This window comes from Salvelinus fontinalis, chromosome 13 (assembly GCF_029448725.1).
Source record: "Salvelinus fontinalis isolate EN_2023a chromosome 13, ASM2944872v1, whole genome shotgun sequence".
Classification (NCBI taxonomy): Eukaryota; Metazoa; Chordata; class Actinopteri; order Salmoniformes; family Salmonidae; genus Salvelinus; species Salvelinus fontinalis.
The window spans coordinates 11,307,914-11,328,348 of record NC_074677.1 but is presented as its reverse complement, the minus strand read 5'-3'; the positions used below and the strand labels follow the sequence as shown (position 1 = coordinate 11,328,348).

The window sequence follows — 20,435 nt, the reverse complement described above, 5'->3', positions numbered from 1 at the left end:
TTTGTTTCATTAGACCAGAGGACATTTCTCCAAAAAGTATTTGTCCCCATGTGCAGTTGCAAACCTTAGTCTGCCGTTATTATGGCGGTTTTGGAGCAGTGGCATCATCCTTGCTGAGCAGCATTTCAGGTTATGTCGATATAGGACTCGTTTTACTGTAGATATAGATAATTCTGTACCTGTTTCCTCCAGCATCTTCACAAGGTCCTTTGCTGTTGTTCGTGGATTGATTTGCACTTTTCGCATCAAAGTACGTTCATCTCTAGGAGACAGAATATGTCTCCTTCCTGAGCGGTATGACGGCTGCGTGGTCCCATGGTGTTTATACTTGCGTACTATTGTTTGTACAGATGAACGTGGTACCTTCAGGCATTTGGAAATTGCTTCCAAGGATGAACCAGACTTGTGGAGGTCTACATTTTTTTCTGAGGTCTTGGCTGATTTCTTTTGATTTTTCCATGATGTCAAGCAAAGGTAGGCCTTGAAGGTAGGCCTTGAAATACATCCACAGGTACACCTCCAATTGACTCAAAATATGTAAATTAGCCTATCAGAAGCTTCTAAAGCCATGACATAATTTTCTGGAATTTTCCAAGCTGTTTAAAGGCACAGTCAACTTAGTGCATATACACTTCTGACCCACTGGAATTGTGATACAGTGAATTGTAAGTGAAATAATATGTCTGTAAACAATTGTTGGAAAAATTACTTGTGTCATGCACAAAGTAGATGTCCTAACCGACTTGCCAAAACTATAGTTTGTTAACAAGAAATTTGTGGAGTGGTTGAAAAACGAGTTTTAATGACTCCAACCTAAGTGCATGTAAACTTTCGACTTCAACTGTAATAGATAGCTTCTGATATCAAAACACTCAGACAGGGGTCTTTTTGTGTTAAATCCCAGTCTCAGTGGGGAAATCCACAATGTTGTCGGCATTAACGGCCATCACATGGTGGGAGTAGGACAGGAAAGATCCTTTAGGTTAAGGTTATAAATATGTCAGCATGGAATACAGTGGATTGTTGTCCATTTTAAATGTTAAAGAGAAAGTAGACTAATGTATTAGTTTTAATATGTGAAGCGCACATACAGATGCAGACATTTTTTGCATGCATACAGCATGACACCATGGAGTGTTATCAGTGCCAATTATAAAATACAATAATTACTGTGATTGTTTTTAATTAAAATTGTCAAAAAGAAACAAAAATAGATGCTTAGCAAAGAGCAATTTCTCAAGCAAGAATTTTGATAGGACTGTTTGGGAATGGTCTGAGTGGGGAGGGGAAACTGAAAACTTCTGTTATTAGACAAAAGATTTGGAACTCTTTCTAATTGATACATTAACTAATTTACTGCATGGTGATGTCACCATGGAAGGCCAAAACTCCATCCCACCAAAACAGGCTCAATTTCAGGCAGTCTTTTCAAACAGCTCTTACGCTAAACGGGCATCACAATTTCACAGTATCATTTCAACCTCATAGTATGGAAATATATATAAAACACAGGAAAATCACATTTTTGACTGCACTGGTCAGTAGGAACCAATCTCTGTGTTCCCATGAGTGGTCTGCATGGGCATCCAAGCAGTTACAGAATCATCATTATAAATACTACCTATTTGTGCCAAAGACCTATACAGCAGTTACCACATGACATGTAGTTCTCAGGTCAATCCAATTGGATCAGTCCCTGAACCTGGACAGCAGGTTAAACATTCTTGACTTATTGAGATCATAGAAATATAATCTCTAGAACAGACATCCCCATTGGTGTCAACACTCTGTGATGGTGGTCATTATTTTCCTGTGGTTGAGATTGGGACTGATTCCAAGATAAGAGGGAAATCAAATGCCACAGCAACTCAAACATGAATGACTCGTCATACTCACAAGGACATTGGATCTGCTGCTCTTCTCAGGGAGGAAAATCCTGTAGTGTCTGGTGATGGTGCTATAGTGTGTCAGACGGGACACATTAAGTCAGCTTCCTCCTCTCTCTCCAGTGAACTAGACAAAGTGATTTGCCACACTGAGGAGCTATGAGTCTGAGCAGGCTGATCCGGGCAGTGCGTTCGGGCGGGAGTATTCGATCCACGGGCAGCAGGGTACTCTTCCTCAATGCCAGCCCCTGTGGAGACAGAAGAGGTCATCCCTCTGGAAGAATGCTGCTTCTCATTCCGAAAACAAAGGCTGTGATTGTTGAAAGCTGACGGAATGAGAAGGGGGGGGGGGGATGGTGGGACAATGGAATAAATCACGTAAAAAATGTCACAGCCCTCTGAACGGAATTTTAGGGATGAGGCATTGAAAAACAAAGAGAGTGATGCATAACATTCAGGTCTTTCATCTGCAGTACAAGCAGCAGTCACATGGGTAGTCAGACAGACAGTTGTGTCATTTCTTTTCATTCGCTTTCATTTCCTGACTAGCATTATGAAAGGGCCACATTCTGAGCAGACTTCCTAAAGCCCCCAAACTGCCACATATTTGACATGGTAAAAATAATCCTCTAATCAAAGGAATTTCACAGATGGTAAAAAAGAAAGCCGACTATATGGGGGCAGTAGAGTGAGACATTTCTAAATTGGATCAAGATTGGATTGAAGAACATGCTCATAGTGGTAATTTAGCTGGAAATTAGCTAAATACTTTTGGCATGGGGATTAGAATACTGTTGTTTCTCTGAGGAGTGCATGCAGCAGGTGTTTTGGATGAGGAGGAACTGTCTGCAAACTCCCTGCCCTGTGACAGACTAGACCAGTCGAGATCAAAGCTACTGTATTAAAATGGCAATGTGAAATAAAAGAGTACCCAGAATGAGTGAATTATACATTTTAAGATAAATTGTTCATCAGTGAAGTAATATAAGATTATATTGAATGATGTGTCAAATTCTGTATATGCTTTGGACACGATAACCTCTTCAGCAAAGAAAACATTTGTCAGATTTCTTCAGAATTCGTCACAAAAAAAAACCCAACAACAACTGATGACATGTTTCAAATCTCACAACCGATTTATTCTTCAGTACCGGACAGGTAAGACAGACAGAATCAACTTCTTGAAAAGGCATGCACCCCCTCTCATTCTCCTGTTTTGAAGAAGATATTTGTAAGAGTATTTTACTTTAAGGGTCATGACAGAAGACGATGGAAGGCAGCTCACAAAATAAGATTACAGGATGACAGAGAGGAGGATATCCTTGAAAAACTCCAAAATCTGATTCTGGCAGTTGGCTCCTGTTGAATGACAAGTCTGTCTTATTTCCTCATCCAAAAAGATAATAAAATCAATGACAAATGTTATAATTTCATTTTATTAAAAAAAGGCTTTGTTAACCTCATTGTGCGAGAACGTCTTCTCTAGAAATGATGCTTTATATTCCAACCAGTGCTGGGGAGTAATTTCCTAAGTGTAATTCAACTAGCAATTTAACTCTATTTTGCAGTAGCTTGGCGGTAGTTTAACTCAATTTAAATCTTTGTAGTGTTTCGCAGTAGTTCATAACTTGTTTGCCATGTAGTGTAGTACATATTTGTGGTACATATTTTGCAAATTTGACATGGTAAAAACATTTTTCTCTCTCCCTGACCACTGGACTAACTTGATGCACTCACTATCTGACTGTTACACAGATCTCACTGCACTGTTATCATCTGACTCCAGAGAGTGATGTGCTCTTGCAGTCATGTTTCTTACCTTTGTATTGTGACAATCAGACACTACTTTTTCTAAGTAACTTTAGTTAAACAAACTATATTTCTCTTCAGGGTTTCTTAACTGTAGCTCAACTTCTTCCAGTGTGAAGTAATTGGTAGCTTGGTAAACTATATTTTCAAAGTAGCTTTCACAAAACTGATTTAAACACACATGAATCACTATAAGAAAAAAAATCTCATCCAATTCCCTTGAGTCCATTCACTCAAGTCTTCTAATTAAAGCAGTTGGATGCTCTTAAAACAAGCTCTGTTCATAGTAAAGGACCAGGGAAACTTTACAAGAGTTTCAGGGAGGGTTAACAAACCCATCACTACACTGCCGATACCACCCATTCTTCGCTCTTAGTTGGGAAAGACTTAAAAGTGTGTTTCTGCATTCCTATTTCAGTGAAACTCCTAATTTTGACCATAGCAAATAGAATGTTTTGACAACATTTGCTATCTCCAATATTGCCAAGTTAGAAGGAACAAAAATGTTGCAGAACTGGCAAAAAAGTGGGGATGTGGCCTCTACCACCTCTGTCCAGCGCCCTGGCCTCTACCACCTCTGTCCAGCGCCCTGGCCTCTACCACCTCTGTCCAGCGCCCTGGCCTCTACCACCTCTGTCCAGTGCCCTGGCCTCTACCACCTCTGTCCAGCGCCCTGGCCTCTACCACCTCTGTCCAGCACCCTGGCCTCTACCACCTCTGTCCAGCACCCTGGCCTCTACCACCTCTGTCCAGCACCCTGTCCTCTACCACCTCTGTCCAGCGCCCTGGCCTCTACCACCTCTGTCCAGCGCCCTGGCTTCTACCACCTCTGTCCAGTGCCCTGTCCTCTGCCACCTCTGTCCAGTGCCCTGGCCTCTACCACCTCTGTCCAGTGCCCTGGCCTCTACCACCTCTGTCCAGTGCCCTGGCCTCTACCACCTCTGTCCAGCGCCCTGGCCTTTACCACCTCTGTCCAGCGCCCTGGCCTCTACCACCTCTGTCCAGTGCCCTGGCCTCTACCACCTCTGTCCAGTGCCCTGTCCTCTACCACCTCTGTCCAGCGCCCTGGCCTCTACCACCTCTGTCCAGTGCCCTGGCCTCTACCACCTCTGTCCAGCGCCCTGGCCTCTACCACCTCTGTCCAGTGCCCTGTCCTCTACCACCTCTGTCCAGTGCCCTGTCCTCTACCACCTCTGTCCAGTGCCCTGGCCTCTACCACCTCTGTCCAGTGCCCTGGCCTCTACCACCTCTGTCCAGCGCCCTGGCCTCTACCACCTCTGTCCACTCCCCCATTCTCCTTGTTCATTACAGCTCTTCCTTCGCCCCACAGTCTGTATCCCTGGTATTATTCCTCCCATTGTAAAGGGATAGAGCCAAGGTCAGCTGGTCTTGTGCCCGCTCTGTGGTCCCAGTTGCAATAAAACACCTGCAATTTATCCAGGAGTAGCAGCATCTACACCTGCTCAAACTACTTTCCTATTAGAGCACTAGCGTGCTGCACTGAATGTAATGGTTTAGGTCTGGGTGTTTGAGTACTCTGTCATGCTACACGATACCAGAAATACATTCCTACTATTCTTTTGTAGTTTGAGACAATTTAAATAATTGTTCAGGATGTAAAATGAATCATTGTTTTCCGACTGTTTTCCAAGCCACTGAGTATATGATACCTACTCTTGAGTTGAGACCAAGTGGGAAAAGCTTAGGTACAGAGAGCAAAATATTCTATATATGTGGCATTTCTCAAGATAGAAGATCCTAAACACAATTTACAGTATGATTTAAGAGAACTGGAAAATCAACTGCTACACATAAAATTGTATTTGGAGCCATATTGGAATTGCAACATTTCCATAGTTTATCTTTCATCTGTCTCAGCCCAATATAACAAATACAGTATCTCTTCCTCTGATAAATATCACTCCATGCTCTATTTAATTATTCAGGTAGGGTATGAGAATACAACCATAAATGAACCATGATCAATGTCTGCCTTCTGTCAAGGTTTCTGAATGAGGCAACACATTGGTAGCTGAGTACTGTATACTGTAGTGATATGTAACTAATAGTAATCATCTTCTCATTACTTGGATTTACTGAAAAGGTATAGTATACAGTGGGGGCAAAAAAGTATTTAGTCAGCCACCAATTGTGCAAGTTCTCCCACTTAAAAAGATGAGAGAGGCCTGTAATTTTCATCATAGGTACACTTCAACTATGACAGAGAAAACGAGAAAAGAAAATCCAGAAAAACACATTGTAGGATTTTTTATGAATTTATTTGCAAATTATGGTTGAAAATAAGTATTTGGTCACCTACAAACAAGCAAGATTTCTGGCTCTCACAGACTCTAAACTTCTTTAAGAGGCTCCTCTGTCCTCCACTCGTTACCTGTATTAATGGCACCTGTTTGAACTTGTTACCAGTATAAAAGACACCTGTCCACAACCTCAAACAGTCACACTCCAAACTCCACTATGGCCAAGACCAAAGAGCTGTCAAAGGACACCAGAAACAAAATTGTAGACCTGCACCAGCCTGGGAAGACTGAATCTGCAATAGGTAAGCAGCTTGGTTTGAAGAAATCAACTGTGGGAGCAATTATTAGGAAATGGAAGACATACAAGACCACTGATAATCTCCTTCGATCTGGGGCTCCACGCAAGATCTCACCCCGTGGGGTCAAAATAAGCACAAGAACGGTGAGCAAAAATCCCAGAACCACACGGGGGGACCTAGTGAATGACATGCAGAGTGCTGGGACCAAAGTAACAAAGCCTAGCATCAGTAACACACTACGCCGCCAGGGACTCAAATCCTGCAGTGCCAGACGTGTCCCCCTGCTTAAGCCAGTACATGCTATTTGGTAAAAGACCAAGTCCATATTATGGCAAGAACAGCTCAAATAAGCAAAGAGAAACATCCATCATTACTTTAAGACATGAAGGTCAGTCAATCTTGAACATTTCAAGAACTTTGAAAGTTTCTTCAAGCGCAGTCGCAAAAACCATCAAGCCCTATGATGAAATTGGCTCTCATGAGGACCGCCACAGGAAAAGAAGACCCAGAGTTACCTCTGCTGCAGAGGATAAGTTCATTAGAGTTACCAGCCTCAGCAATTTCAGCCCAAATAAATGCTTCACAGAGTTCAAGTAACAGACACTTCTCAACATCAACTGTTCAGAGGAGACTGCGTGAATCAGGTCTTTATGGTTGAATTGCTGCAAAGAAACCCATACTAAAGGACACCAATGAAAAGAAAAGACTTGCTTGGGTCAAGAAACACGAGCAATGAACATTGGACCATCATTGGACCAACATTGTGTCACTTGAGTGGGTTGAGTCACTGACGTGGTCTTCCTGTCTGGGTTGCCCCCCCCCCCTCCCCCCTGGGTTGTGCCGTGGCGGAGATCTTTGTGGGCTATACTCGGCCTTATCTCAGGATGGTAAGTTGGTGGTTGAAGATATCCCTCTAGTGGTGTGGGGGCTGTGCTTTGGCAAAGTGGGTGAGGGTATATCCTGCCTGTTTGGCCCTGTCCGGGAGTATCATCGGATGGGGCCATAGTGTCTCCTGACCCCTCCTGTCTCAGCCTCCAGTATTTATGCTGCAGTGGTTTATGTGTCGGGGGGCTAGGGTCAGTCTGTTATATCTGGAGTATTTCTCCTGTCTTATCCGGTGTTCTGTGTGAATTTAAGTATGCTCTCTCTAGTTCTCTCTTTCTTTTTTTCTCTCTCTCGGAGGACCTGAGCCTTAGGACCATGCCTCAGGAATACCTGGCATGATGACTCCTTGTTGTCCCTAGTCCACCTGGCCGTGCTGTTGCTCCAGTTTCAACTGTTCTGCCTGCGTCTATGGAACCCTGACCTGTTCACTGCGATTACTATTATTTGACCATGCTGGTCATTTATGAACATTTGAACATCTTGGCCATGTTCTGTTGGCACAGCCAGAAGAGGACTGGCCACCCCTCATAGCCTGGTTCCTCTCTAGGTTTCGGCCATTCTAGGGAGTTTTTCCTAGCCACCGTGCTTCTACACCTGCATTGCTTGCTGTTTGGGATTTTAGACTGGGTTTCTGTACAGCACTTTGATATATCAGCTGATGTATGAAGGGCTAAATAAATATATTTGATTTGATTTAGACTGGCGGAAATCTGTCCTTTGGTCTGATGAGTCCAAATTTGAGATTTTGTGTTCCAACTGCAGTGTCTTTGTGAGACGCAGAGTAGGTGGAAGGATGATCTTTGCATGTGTGGTTCCCACCGTGAAGCATGGAGGAGGAGGTGTGATGGTGTGGGGGTGCTTTGCTGGGTACACTGTCTGTGATTTATTTAGAATTCAAGACACAGTATTCTGCAGCGATACGCTTAGTGGGACTATCATTTGTGTTTCAACAGTACAATGACACAACATACCTATTTCACCAAGAAATAGATTGATGGAGTGCTGGATCAGATGACCTGGCCTCCACAATCAACCAAACTCAACCCAATTGAGATGGTTTGGGATGAGTTGGACTGCATAGTAAAGGAAAAGCAGCCAACAAGTGCTCAGCATATGTCAGAACTCCTTCAAGACTTTTGGAAAAGCATTCCAGGTGAAGCTGGTTGAGAGAATGCCAAGCGTGTGCAAAGCTGTCATCAAGGCGAAGGCTGACTATTGAATAATCTCAAATATAAAATATGTTTTGATATGTTTAACACTTTTTTGGTTACTACATGATTACATATGTGTAATTTCATAGTTTTGATGTCTTCACTATTTTGACTATATTCATTGTAGAATAATAAAGAAAAACCCTTGAATGAGTAGATGTGTCCAAACTTTTGACTTGTACAATATATATATATATATCTACTGCTCAAAAAATAAAGGGAACACTAAAATAACACATCCTAAATCTGAATGAATGAAATATTCTTATTAAATACTTTTTTCTTTACATAGTTGAATGTGCTGACAACAAAATCACACAAAAATGATCAATGGAAATCAAATGTATCAACCCATGGAGGTCTAGATATGGACTCACACTCAAAATTAAAGTAGAAAACCACACTACAGGCTGATCCAACTTTGATGTAATGTCCTTTAAAACAAGTCAAAATGAGGCTCAGTAGTGTGTGTGGCCTCCACGTGCCTGTATGACCTCCCTACAACGCCTGGGCATGCTCCTGATGAGGTGGCGGATGGTCTCCTGAGGGATCTCCTCCCAGACCTGGACTAAAGCATCCGCCAACTCCTGGACAGTCTGTGGTGCAACGTGGCGTTGGTGGATGGAGCGAGACATGATGTCCCAGATGTGCTCAATTGGATTCAGGTCTGGGGAACGGGCGAGCCAGTCCATAGCATCAATTCCTTCCTCTTGCAGGAACTGCTGACACACTCCAGCCACATGAGGTCTAGCATTGTCTTGCATTAGGAGGAACCCAGGGCCAACCGCACCAGCATATGGTCTCACAAGGGGTCTGAGGATCTCATCTCGGTACCTAATGGCAGTCAGGCTACCTCTGGCGAGCACATGGAGGGCTGTGCGGCCCCCAAAGAAATGCCACCCCACACCATGACTGACCCACCGCCAAATCGGTCATGCTGGAAGATGTTGCAGGCAGCAGAACGTTCTCCACGGCGTCTCCAGACTCTGTCACGTCTGTCACGTGCTCAGTGTGAACCTGCTTTCATCTGTGAAGAGCACAGGGCGCCAGTGGCGAATTTGCCAATCTTGGTGTTCTCTGGCAAATGCCAAACGTCCTGCACGGTGTTGGGCTGTAAGCACAACCCCCACCTGTGGACGTCGGGCCCTCATACCACCCTCATGGAGTCTGTTTCTGACCGTTTGAGCAGACACATGCACATTTGTGGCCTGCTGGAGGTCATTTTGCAGGGCTCTGGCAGTGCTCCACCTGCTCCTCCTTGCACAAAGGCGAAGGTAGCGGTCCTGCTGCTGGGTTGTTGCCCTCCTACGGCCTCCTCCACGTCTCCTAATGTACTGGCCTGTCTCCTGGTAGCGCCTCCATGCTCTGTACACTACGCTGACAGACACAGCAAACCTTCTTGCCACAGCTCACATTGATGTGCCATCCTGGATGAGTTGCACTACCTGAGCCACTTGTGTGGGTTGTAGACTCCGTCTCATGCCACCACTAGAGTGAAAGCACCGCCAGCATTCAAAAGTGACCAAAACATCAGCCAGGAAGCATAGGAACTGAGAAGTGGTCTGTGGTCACCACCTCTGCAGAACCACTCCTTTATTGGGGGTGTCTTGCTAATTGCCTATAATTTCCACCTTTTGTCTATTCCATTTGCACAACAGCATGTGAAATTTATTGTCAATCAGTGTTGCTTCCTAAGTGGACAGTTTGATTTCACAGAAGTGTGATTGACTTGGAGTTACATTGTGTTGTTTAAGTGTTCCCTTTATTTTTTTGAGCAGTGTATATATATACAGTGCCTTCAGAAAGTATTCATAACCCTTAACTTATTCCACATTTTGTTGTGTTACACCCTGAATTCAAAAGGGATCAAATGTATATTTCTCACCCATCTACACACAATAACAAGTGAAAACATGTTTTTAGACTTTTTTGCACATTTTTTGAAAAGGAAAAACAGAAATATCGAATTTACATAAATATTCACACCCCTGAGTCAATACATGTTAGAATCACCTTTTGCAGCTGTGAGTCTTTCTGGGCAAGACTCTAAGAGCTTTACACACCTGGATTGTACAATATTTGCCCATTATTCTTTTCACCATTCTTCAAGCTCAGTCAAATTGATTGTTGTTTATTGCTAGACAACCATTTTCAAATATTGCCATATATTTATTTTTGAGCAGATTTAAGTGGAAAATGTAATTTTGCCACTCGAGAACAGTCACTGTCTTCTTGGTGAGCAACTCCAGTGTAGATTTGGCCTTGTGTTTCAGGTTATTGAAAGGTGAATTAATCTCCCAGTGTCTGGTGGAAAGCAGACTGATCCAGGTATTCCTTTAGGAATTTGCCTGCTTAGCTCCATTCCATTTATTTCTTATCCTGAAAAACGACCCTGTCCTTAATGATTACAATCATACCCATAACATGATGCAGCCACCACTATGCTTGAAAATATGGACAGTGGTACTCAGTAATGTGTTGTATTGGATTTCCCCCAAACAAAACACATTGTATTCAGGACAAAAAGTGAATTGCTTTGCCACATTTTTTGTGGTATTACTTTTGTGCTTTGTTGCAAACAGGATGCATGCTTTGGAATATATATTCTGTACAGGTTTCCTTCCTTTCACTCTGTCAATTAAGTTAGGATTGTGGAGTAACTACAATGTTGTTGATCCATCCTCATTTTTCTCCTATCACAGCCATTAAACTCTGTAACTGGCCTCATGGTGAATTCTCTGAACTGTTTCCTTCCTCTGTCATGTTTTGTCATTGATTATCATGTCTTGTCCCTGTGCTTCCCTTCTATTCGTTTCCCTCTGCTGGTCTTATTTGGTTCTTTCCCTCTTTCTATCCCTCTCTCTCCCCCTCCCTCTCTCCCTCTCTCGCTCTCTCTCTCTATCTTTCTGTTCCTGCTCCCAGCTGTTCCTCATTCTCCTAACTACCTCATTTACTCTTTCACACCTGTCCCCTATTTTGCCCTCTGATTAGAGTCCCTATTTCTCCCTCTGTTTTCCGCTTCTGTCCTTGTCGGATCCTTGTTTGATGTTTGCTGTTCTGTGTCCTTGTTCCGCCCTGTCGTGTTTTTGCCTTCATCAGATGCTGCGTGTGAGCAGGTGTCACCTAAGATATATCCAGGAGTACCGTTTTGTTTAAGACTGGAATAAAGACTCTGTTTATGTTAAGTCGCTTTTGGGTCCTCATTCACCAGCATAACATCCTCTCCGGCAACTGAGTTAAGAAGGACACCTGCATCTTTGTAGTGACTGGATGTACTGCATCCAAAGTGTAATTAATAACTTCACCATGCTCAAAAGGATATTCAATGTCTGCTTTTTAAAATATTTTTACCCATCTACCAATAGGTGCCCTTCTTTGCAAGGCATTGGAAAACCTCCCTGGTCTTTGTGGTTGAGTCTGTGTTTGAAATTCACTGCTAAACTGAGGGACCTTGCAGATACATTTCCGTTCAAAAGTTTTGGGTAATTTCCTTGTTTTTGAAAGAAAAGCTATTTTTTTGTCTATGAAAATAACATTAAATTGATCAGAAATACAGTGTAGACATTGTTAATGATGTAAATGACTACTGTAGCTGGAAACGGCAGATTCGTTATGGAATATCTACGTGCATAGGCGAGCAGAGGCCCATTATCAGCAACCATCACTCCTGTGTTCCAATGGCACGTTGTGTTAGCTAATCCAAGTTTATAATTTTTAAGGTCAAGTCATGCGTCGTCTGAAACATGACACACGCTTCTTAACACCCGTTGGCTTAACCCGGAAGCCAGCTGCACCAATGTGTTGGAGGAAACACTGTTCAACTGACGACCAAAGTCAGCCTGCAGCCCGCTACAATGAGTCGCTAGAGTGCAATGAGCCAAGTAAAGCCCCTCTGGCCAAACCCTCCCCCAACTCGGACAGCGCTGTGCCAATTGTGCGCCACCCTATGGGACTCTCGGTCATGGCCGGTTGTGACACATCGAACCCCAGGCTGTAGTGACACTGCAACAATGCAATGCAGTGCCTTAGACCGCTGCGCCACTCAGGAAGCCACTTTTTGGAAATTTTGCAAACTGAATGTTATCAGATCTTCAACCAAAACCTAATATTAGATAACGGGAACATGAGTTTACAAATATATATTTTTTAAATGAATACTACATTTATTTATTTAATTTAACACCCAATTTCAATGTGTGAAAAAGTAATTGCCCCCTTATACTCAATAACTGGTTGTGCCACCTTAAGTTGCAACCAAATGCTTCCTGTAGTTGTTGATCAGTCTCTCACATCGGAGTGGAGGAATTTTGGCTCACTCTTGCATTCATAACTGCTATAACTCAGTGACATTTGTGGGTTTTCAAATAAGAACTGCTCTTTTCAAGTCCTGCCACAATATCTCAATTGGGATTAGGTCTGGACTTTGACTAGGCCATTCCAAAATGTCAAATCTGTTGCTTTTTAACTATTTTCATGTAGACTTGATTGTGTGTTTTGGATGACCCAGCTGTTCTTCAGCTTCAGCTCACAGACGGATGGCCTGACATTCTCCTGTAGAATTCTCTGATAGAGGGAAGAATTCATGGTTCCTTCTATTAAAACAAGTGGTCCAGGTCCTGAGGCAGTATAGCATCCCCAAACCACCACACTACCACCACCATGCTTGACCATTGGTATGAGGTTCTTACAGTGGAATGCAGTGTTTGGTTTTCACCAGACATAATGGGACCCATCTCATCCAAAAAGTGATTCAAGTTTGCCAAAAAACACCTGGAAGCATCTGGATGAGCATTAAGAATATTGTATGAATGTTCTATGGTCAGATTAGTCAAAAGGATAACTTTTTGAATGACATGGGTGCCATATTTGTGCTCCCGAGTGGCGTAGCGGTCTAAGGTACTGCATTTCAGTGCTAAATGCGTCACTACAGACCCTGGTTCGATTCCAAGCTATATCACAACCGGCCATGATTGTGAGTCCCACAGGGCGGCGCACAATACGCCCAACATCCTCCGGGTTAGGGTTTGGCTGGGGTAGGCAGTCATTGTAAATAAGAATTTGTTCTGAAATGACTTGTCTAGTTAATAATAAATAAGTTATGCTTGGCGAAAACCATCACTGCATTCCACAGTAAGAGCCTAATGGTTTAGGAATGCTTTGCTGCTTCCACAGTGACGTGAGATACTCATCAACAACTAAAAGTGTTTGGTTGGAGTCATTGCAGCTAAAGGTGGCACAACAAGTTATTGAGTGCAAGGGGGCAATTACTTTTTCACACAGGGGTATTGGGTGTTACATAACTTTGTTTATGAAATAAATTAAATTAGTACGGAATTGTTGTGTTATTTTTTCACTCAGGTTCCCTTTATCTAATATTAGTTTTGGTTGAAGATCTGATGACATTCAGTATCAAAAATATGCAAAAGTAAAGAAAATTAGATAGGAGGCAAATACTTTTAAACAGTACTGTAGATCCTCCTGATCAAGACAAATTCAGCGATTGCTTTGCCATATCTGTCCCGTGAAGCATTTGAGTTGGATAAATGTTTTTCTAAGGAGTGCCCCTTTGACGTAACGCTGCAGTGAAGTGATATAAAACGATGTCACGATGCAGCCGACAACCAAAGGGAGGCAAATACAAGTTGATTCGACAGAGGACATTTACATGGTCCTAGGAATGTCTGGATTGCTGTCTTCTGATGTGAAACTGTGAGAAATCAATAAAATAAGTAATGTTAACATTATTTTGGTGACTGTCAGTTTCTATTATTGCACACAGAGTGAGTCCATGCAACTTATGTTACTTGTTAAGCAAACGTATTTAGGCTTACCATAATAAAGAGGCTGAATACTTATGGACTCAAGACATTTCAGCTTTTCATTTTTAATACATTTCAAAAAACATAATTCCACTTTGACATTATGGGTGTGTAGGCCAGTAACAAAAAAATCTCAATTTAATACATTTTAAATTCAGGCTGAAAGACAAAATGTGGAAAAAGTCAAGGGGTGTGAATACTGTAAGGCACTGTATATATTCTTAGATGTATAATATCTATGAATAATATGACCAAGTGGGAGCAAATAAATGGAAAATAAAAAAGGACCCATACTCGATCCATGAGGGACTCCTGGAGGCATCGTTAGTGAGGCAGGCAAAAACTATCATACACGGGAGGATTAAATTACGGGCAAACCAGAGCTCCGACTAGAAGTGTGTCACAAAACAAACAATACCTCACAATGACTATACCCACGTGATGATTAATCAAACTGGTGTCCTTATTATTGGAGGCGTGATAGGAATGTGCCCTTTTCATTGACTTATGAATAATAAGTGCCTTTTTCTGTACATCATGCTTCAGGAGTTAGTGTTTTAGTCACAGACACAGAGGATGTTTATACCAACTTGCTGTACTTAATTACAGCACTGTATATTGAGGGACAAAGAAATGATAGAGGCCACAGACAGACGAAGGAGCCGACTTGTCTTTGTCGATTGAAACCCCCCTTATGACTCCAATACAAACCACACTATTACACTTAATGACAGTTGCTATGGCAACAAAGGGACCACAGCTCCAGGCAACGAGTGGGGGTTCTGGGTACCGGCTTGTTGTGTTCCTCTCTGCTCCCAACTCCTGCTGCTCCTTCTCTCTTTGTGTTTCAAAAGTAACGTCTGATTTGTGATCACACCTGGGTTCAAATAGTAGCCAATTTGTTTTCTTTCAAATACTTTGACTGTTTGATTGAACATGCCTGGAGTGAACGATGGGTGTGGGGTTTTTACTTTTGGGACTATTCCATTGTTCCATTGCTCCAGGCAAGCTCAATCAAGCACAGCTAACAAAAATCTCAAGTGCAGCTTAAAAATAACTCAAACTTTTTATTCCCAGCCCCTCACCTCTGGAGTGCACCTTGCTCTACGTTCATCTCAAGGGACCTCAGGCTCTAGGGGCTCTTAAATCTGACCTCAAAACACATCTGTAGAAGTTCCTTCCTGTAGACCACTCCTTAAACTATGTTGATTTATAGCACTTTGAAATAATGTAATGGAAGGTAAACTAAATGTATTATTATTATCATGAATCACTCCTGTCACAACTTGTGGACTTGTTTACGTGCTGCTGTGCGTTTTGTTGCTAGCGTTACTTTGCTACCTGACAACTTTATGGTTTTGACTTTTTAATTACCTTTTAATATTTTTATATTTTCTCTTGCTTGACTTTTTTCATTCAACTTTTTCACCCCGGATGCTTTATCTGGACATGGTTCTACAGGACCTCCACCAGCCAAAGCTAAATAGAAACATTAACATTATGCCTTCTAATTGCAGTCATATTTGTAATGTCTGCTTCCAACTCACACTCTCAAACACTTGGATCCCCTGAATGCAGGTCACTCTCCAGATCCCAATCACCTGAATTCTGATCACCTGTTCACACACCTGTATGTCATTTTCACACACTATTTAGTTCAGTTCTTTGCACCCCATCATTGTGAGGTATTGTTTGTTTTGATACACTGTCTATTCAGAGCGCTGTTTATTTCAGTAGTAGTCCTCCCATGTATCGTAGTTTTTGGCCATCCTCACTCCTCACTTTTTGCCTATTCCCTGTCAGTACTTTTGCCTATCAGTTTCCTGTCGTCAACCTCTTGCCTGATCTCCTGGACTACGTTATTAGCCTTTGCCCTGCCTGTACTGTTACCTTTTTGGAGTCTCTGTGTAAGACCTTCTGCCTGTCCCTGGACCCAGCTACCTGCCGCCTCCTGTGGTCCTGTACTAATAAACACCTGCTGCGCCCTGGGCTTGAAACCAGCACACTGTCTCCCATCGTACTCATTACAATAATATACAGGAGAAAGATCGCCTTATGGTGAAGATAGCCGTGCTGCAAGCCAAGCTTCAGATGCAATCGTTAGGCAAGGGTAATTTAAGTGTAGGAAAGGATGAAACAGCGTCTGTGCCACAAATAAGTACAGATAGTAGTATAAATCCCCTCGCACAGTCCCCGCAGCCGGACAATGGCTTCTTGAAGGAAATGCTGCAGGAATGCTCAACCGGTGTCGCTCATTCAGCCGACAGAAACTTTCAACCGGTTCTCCCCATTAACATTAGTCAGAGCCCAAGGCTTCTCTGGTCTCTCCTCCACCCGTTATGGGGTCTGAGACGCTGAAGCCTCCCACCATTAGCTCTGACAAATTGAACACCCTAGTCATTGGCGACTCCAGTACCTGCAGTATTAGACTTAAAATGAATCATCCAGCGATCATAGGCTGTTTACCAGGGGGCAGGGCTACCGACGTTAAGGCTAATCTAAAGATGGTGCTGGTTAAGGCTAAAACTGGTGAGTGTAGAGAGTATAGGGATATTGTTATCCACGTCGCACCAACGATGTTAGGATGAAACAGTCAGAGGTCACCAAGCGCAACACAGCCTCAGCGTGTAAATCAGCTAAAGTTGTGTCGGCATCAAGTAATTGTCTCTGGCCCCTCCCAGTTAGGGGGAGTGATGAGCACTACAGCAGAGTCTCTGGCCCCCTCCCAGTACGGGGGAGTGATGAGCTCTACAGCAGTGTCTCTGGCCCCCTCCCAGTACGGGGGAGTGATGAGCACTACAGCAGAATCTCACAACTCAATCGCTGGTTGAAAACTGTTTTCTGTCCCTCCCAAAAGAAAGATTTTTTAGATAATTGGCCCTCTTTCTGGGAGTCACCCACAAACAGGACCAAGCCTGGCCTGCTGAGGAGTGACGGACTCCATCCTAGCTGGGGGGGGGGGGGGGGGGGGGGGGGGCGCTCTCATCTTATCTATGAACAGGGCTCTAACTCCCCTAGCTCCACAATGAGACTGCCAGCTTAGTGGAGTCTGCCACGAGCACAGTCTGTGGAGTCAGGTCAGCTATCCCCATTGAGACCGTGTCTGTGCCTCGATCTAGGTTGGGCAAAACTAAACCATGGCGGTGCTCGCCTTAGCAATCTCACTGGAATAAAGACCTCTATTCCTGTCATTATTGAAAGAGATTGTAATATCTTACATCTCAAAATAGGGCTACTAAATGTTAGATCCCTCACTTCCAAGGCAGTTATAGTCAATTAACTAATCACTGATCATAATCTTGATGTGATTGGCCTGACTGAAACATGGCTTAAGCCTGATGAATTTACTGTGTTTAATGAGGCCTCTCCTCCTGGTTACACTAATGACCATATCCCCCGCGCATCCCGCAAAGGCGGAGGTGTTGCTAACAATTCGATACCAAATTTCAATTGACAAAAAAAAGACTGTCTTTTGAGCTTCTAGTCAAGAAATCTATGCAGCTTATTCAATCACTTTTTATAGCTACTGTTTACAGGTCTCCTGGGACGTATACAGCGTTCCTCACTGAGTTCCTATCGGACCTCGTATTCATGGCAGATAATATTCGAATTTATGGTGATTTTAATATTCACATGGAAAAGTCCACAGGCCCACTCCAAAAGGCTTTCAGAGCCATCATCAACTCAGTGGGTTTTGTCCAACTTGTCTCCGGACCTACTCACTGCCACAGTCATACTCTGGACCTAGTTTTGTCCCGTGGAGTAAATGTTGTGGATCTAAATGTTTTTCCTCATAATCCTGGACTATCGACCCACCATTTTATTACGTTTGCATTCGCAACAAATAATCTGCTCAGACCCCATCCAAGGATCATCAAAAGTTGTGCTATAAATTCTCAGACAACCCAAAGATTCCTAGATGCCCTTCAAGACTCCCTCCACCTACCCAAGGACGTCAGAGTACAACAATCAGATAACCACCTAACTGAGGAACTTAATTTAACCTTGCGTAATACTCAAGATGCCCTAAAAACAAAAAACATTTGTCATAACAAACTAGCTCCCTGGTATACAGAAAATACCCGAGCCCTGAAGCAAGCTTCCAGAAAATTGGAACGGAAATGGCGCTATACCAAACTGAAAGTCTTCCGACTAGCTTGGAAAGACAGTACCGTGCAGTTTTCCAACTTAATTGAGGAGAATAAGAACAATCCTAAATTTATTTTTGATACTGTTGCAAAGCTAACTAACAAGCAGCATTCCCCAAGAGAGGATGGCTTTCACTTCAGCAGTGATAAATTCCTTAACTTCTTTGACGAAAAGATTATGATCATTAGACAGCAAATTACGGACTCCTCTTTAAATCTGCATATTTCTTCAAAGCTCAATTGTCCTGAATCTGCACAACACTGGCTGGACCTAGGATCAAGGGAGACACTCAAGTTTTTTAATACTATATCTCTTGACAGATTGATGAAAATAGTCCTGGCCTCTAAACCTTCAAGCTGCATACTGGACCCTATTCCAACTAAACTACTGAAAGAGCTGCTTCCTGTACTTGGCCCTCCTATGTTGGACATAATATATGGATCCTTATCCACCGGATGTGCACCAAACTCACTAAAAGTGGCAATAACAAAGCCTGTTTTGAAAAAGTCAAATCTTGACCCAGAAAATATAAAAAACTATCGGCCTATTTCTAACTCTCATTCCTCTCAATTCTGTTTAGAAAAAGCTGTTGCGCAGCAACTCACTGCCTTCCTGAAGACTAACAAAGTATATGAAACACTTCAGTCTGGTTTTAGACCCCATCATAGCACTGAGACTGGTAAAGGTGGTAAATTACATTTCAATGGCGTCATACCAAGGCTCTGAATCTGTCCTCGTGCTCCTAGACCTTAGTGCTGCTTTTGATACCATCGATCACCACATTCCTTTGGAGAGATTGGAAACCCAAATTGGTCTACATGGACAAGTTCTAGCCTGGTTTAGATCTTATCTGTTGGAAAGATATCAGTTTGTCTCTGTGGATGGTTTGTCCTCTGACAAATCAACGGTAAATGTCGGTGTTCGTCAAGGTTCTGTTTTGGGACCTCTATTGTTTTCACAGTATATTTTACCTCTTGGGGATGTCTGTCACGTCTGCTCCTGCTCCTCCCCTCCAGCGTACGACGTCGCCAGAGTAATAACCACCGGTCCTGGGATTCATCATTACGCGCACCTATGATTCACACCTGGACTCCATTACCTTCATAATTTCCTCCCTTTCATATGTCACTCTCCCAGGGTCACTCACCAGTTGGTATTGCTCTTGTGTATCGTTATTCTGCCTTATGTTAGTGTTGTGTTCTTGGTTTTGTTATTTTATTAAAATGTTTCACCTGCTTCCGACTCACCACCCCATCATTACAGAATACCAACTCAAAATATGGAAGCAGCAGGACAACCGGACATCTCCCAGATGATCAATGAACAAGGTGACCTTCTTCGTCAACACCATGATCATCTGGCTCAACTGGGGACGGCCAAGGAAAAGGTTCTCCGCAGTCTACAATGTCTCAGCAGAGGATACTCTAGAGCCAGTCTACCCAATGAGTCAGCACACCAGCCCATTCAGCAACCCGCTCAGGTCAGCGATGCCATCTATCCCTCCTGGAGAAATATGACGGGACACCATCCAAATGCCGTGGGTTTCTCCTCTATTTCTATTTCGCACATCAGATGGGCGCTCCCACCACTGAGAGGTCTAAGGTTGCCACGGTTATTTCTCTGCTGACTGGGCGGGCATTGGAATGTGCTATGGCCGTCTGGGAGAGAGGAGGAGCTTGAGTCTTGAGGGATTCATGGCTCTGTTTAAATGTATTTTCGATCATCCTGCGGAGGGCAGAGAGGGAGGTGAGCGTCTGCTTCAGCTACAGCAGGGGAATCAGATGGCTGCTGAGTATGCGCTCACCTTTCAGACAGTAAATCAAATCAAAGTTTATTTGTCACATGTGCCGAATACAACAGGTGTAGACCTTACAATGAAATGCTTACTTGCAGGCTCTAAACAATAGTAGCAGGTTCCAGTGGATGGCGCTCTGCACATTATTTAGAAGAGGTCTGTGCGAGGAGGTCCAGACGGAACTGGCCTGCCGAGAGGACAACCTCACCCTGGACGCACTCATTGTGATGGCCATCCATCTGGATAACCTTCTCCCGGAGCGTTGGCATCTACATCCCTTCTCTCCCCCCTTCGGCGAGTGTTTGGGATCAGAGCCTGAAC

At 43.3% G+C, this 20,435-nt stretch overlaps 1 protein-coding gene across 3 annotated transcripts in view; it reads right to left on the bottom strand.

Moving 5' to 3' along the window:
- Positions 1-20,435, bottom strand: part of LOC129868066 (galactosylgalactosylxylosylprotein 3-beta-glucuronosyltransferase 1-like) — a 58,928-nt gene that overhangs the window by 22,530 nt on the left and 15,963 nt on the right. For all 3 annotated transcript variants that reach the window (XM_055941660.1, XM_055941658.1, XM_055941659.1), the window contains exon 2: positions 1,897-2,134. The gene's annotated coding sequence lies outside the window, so the exon portion shown is untranslated. The remainder of the gene's footprint in view (positions 1-1,896; positions 2,135-20,435) is intronic.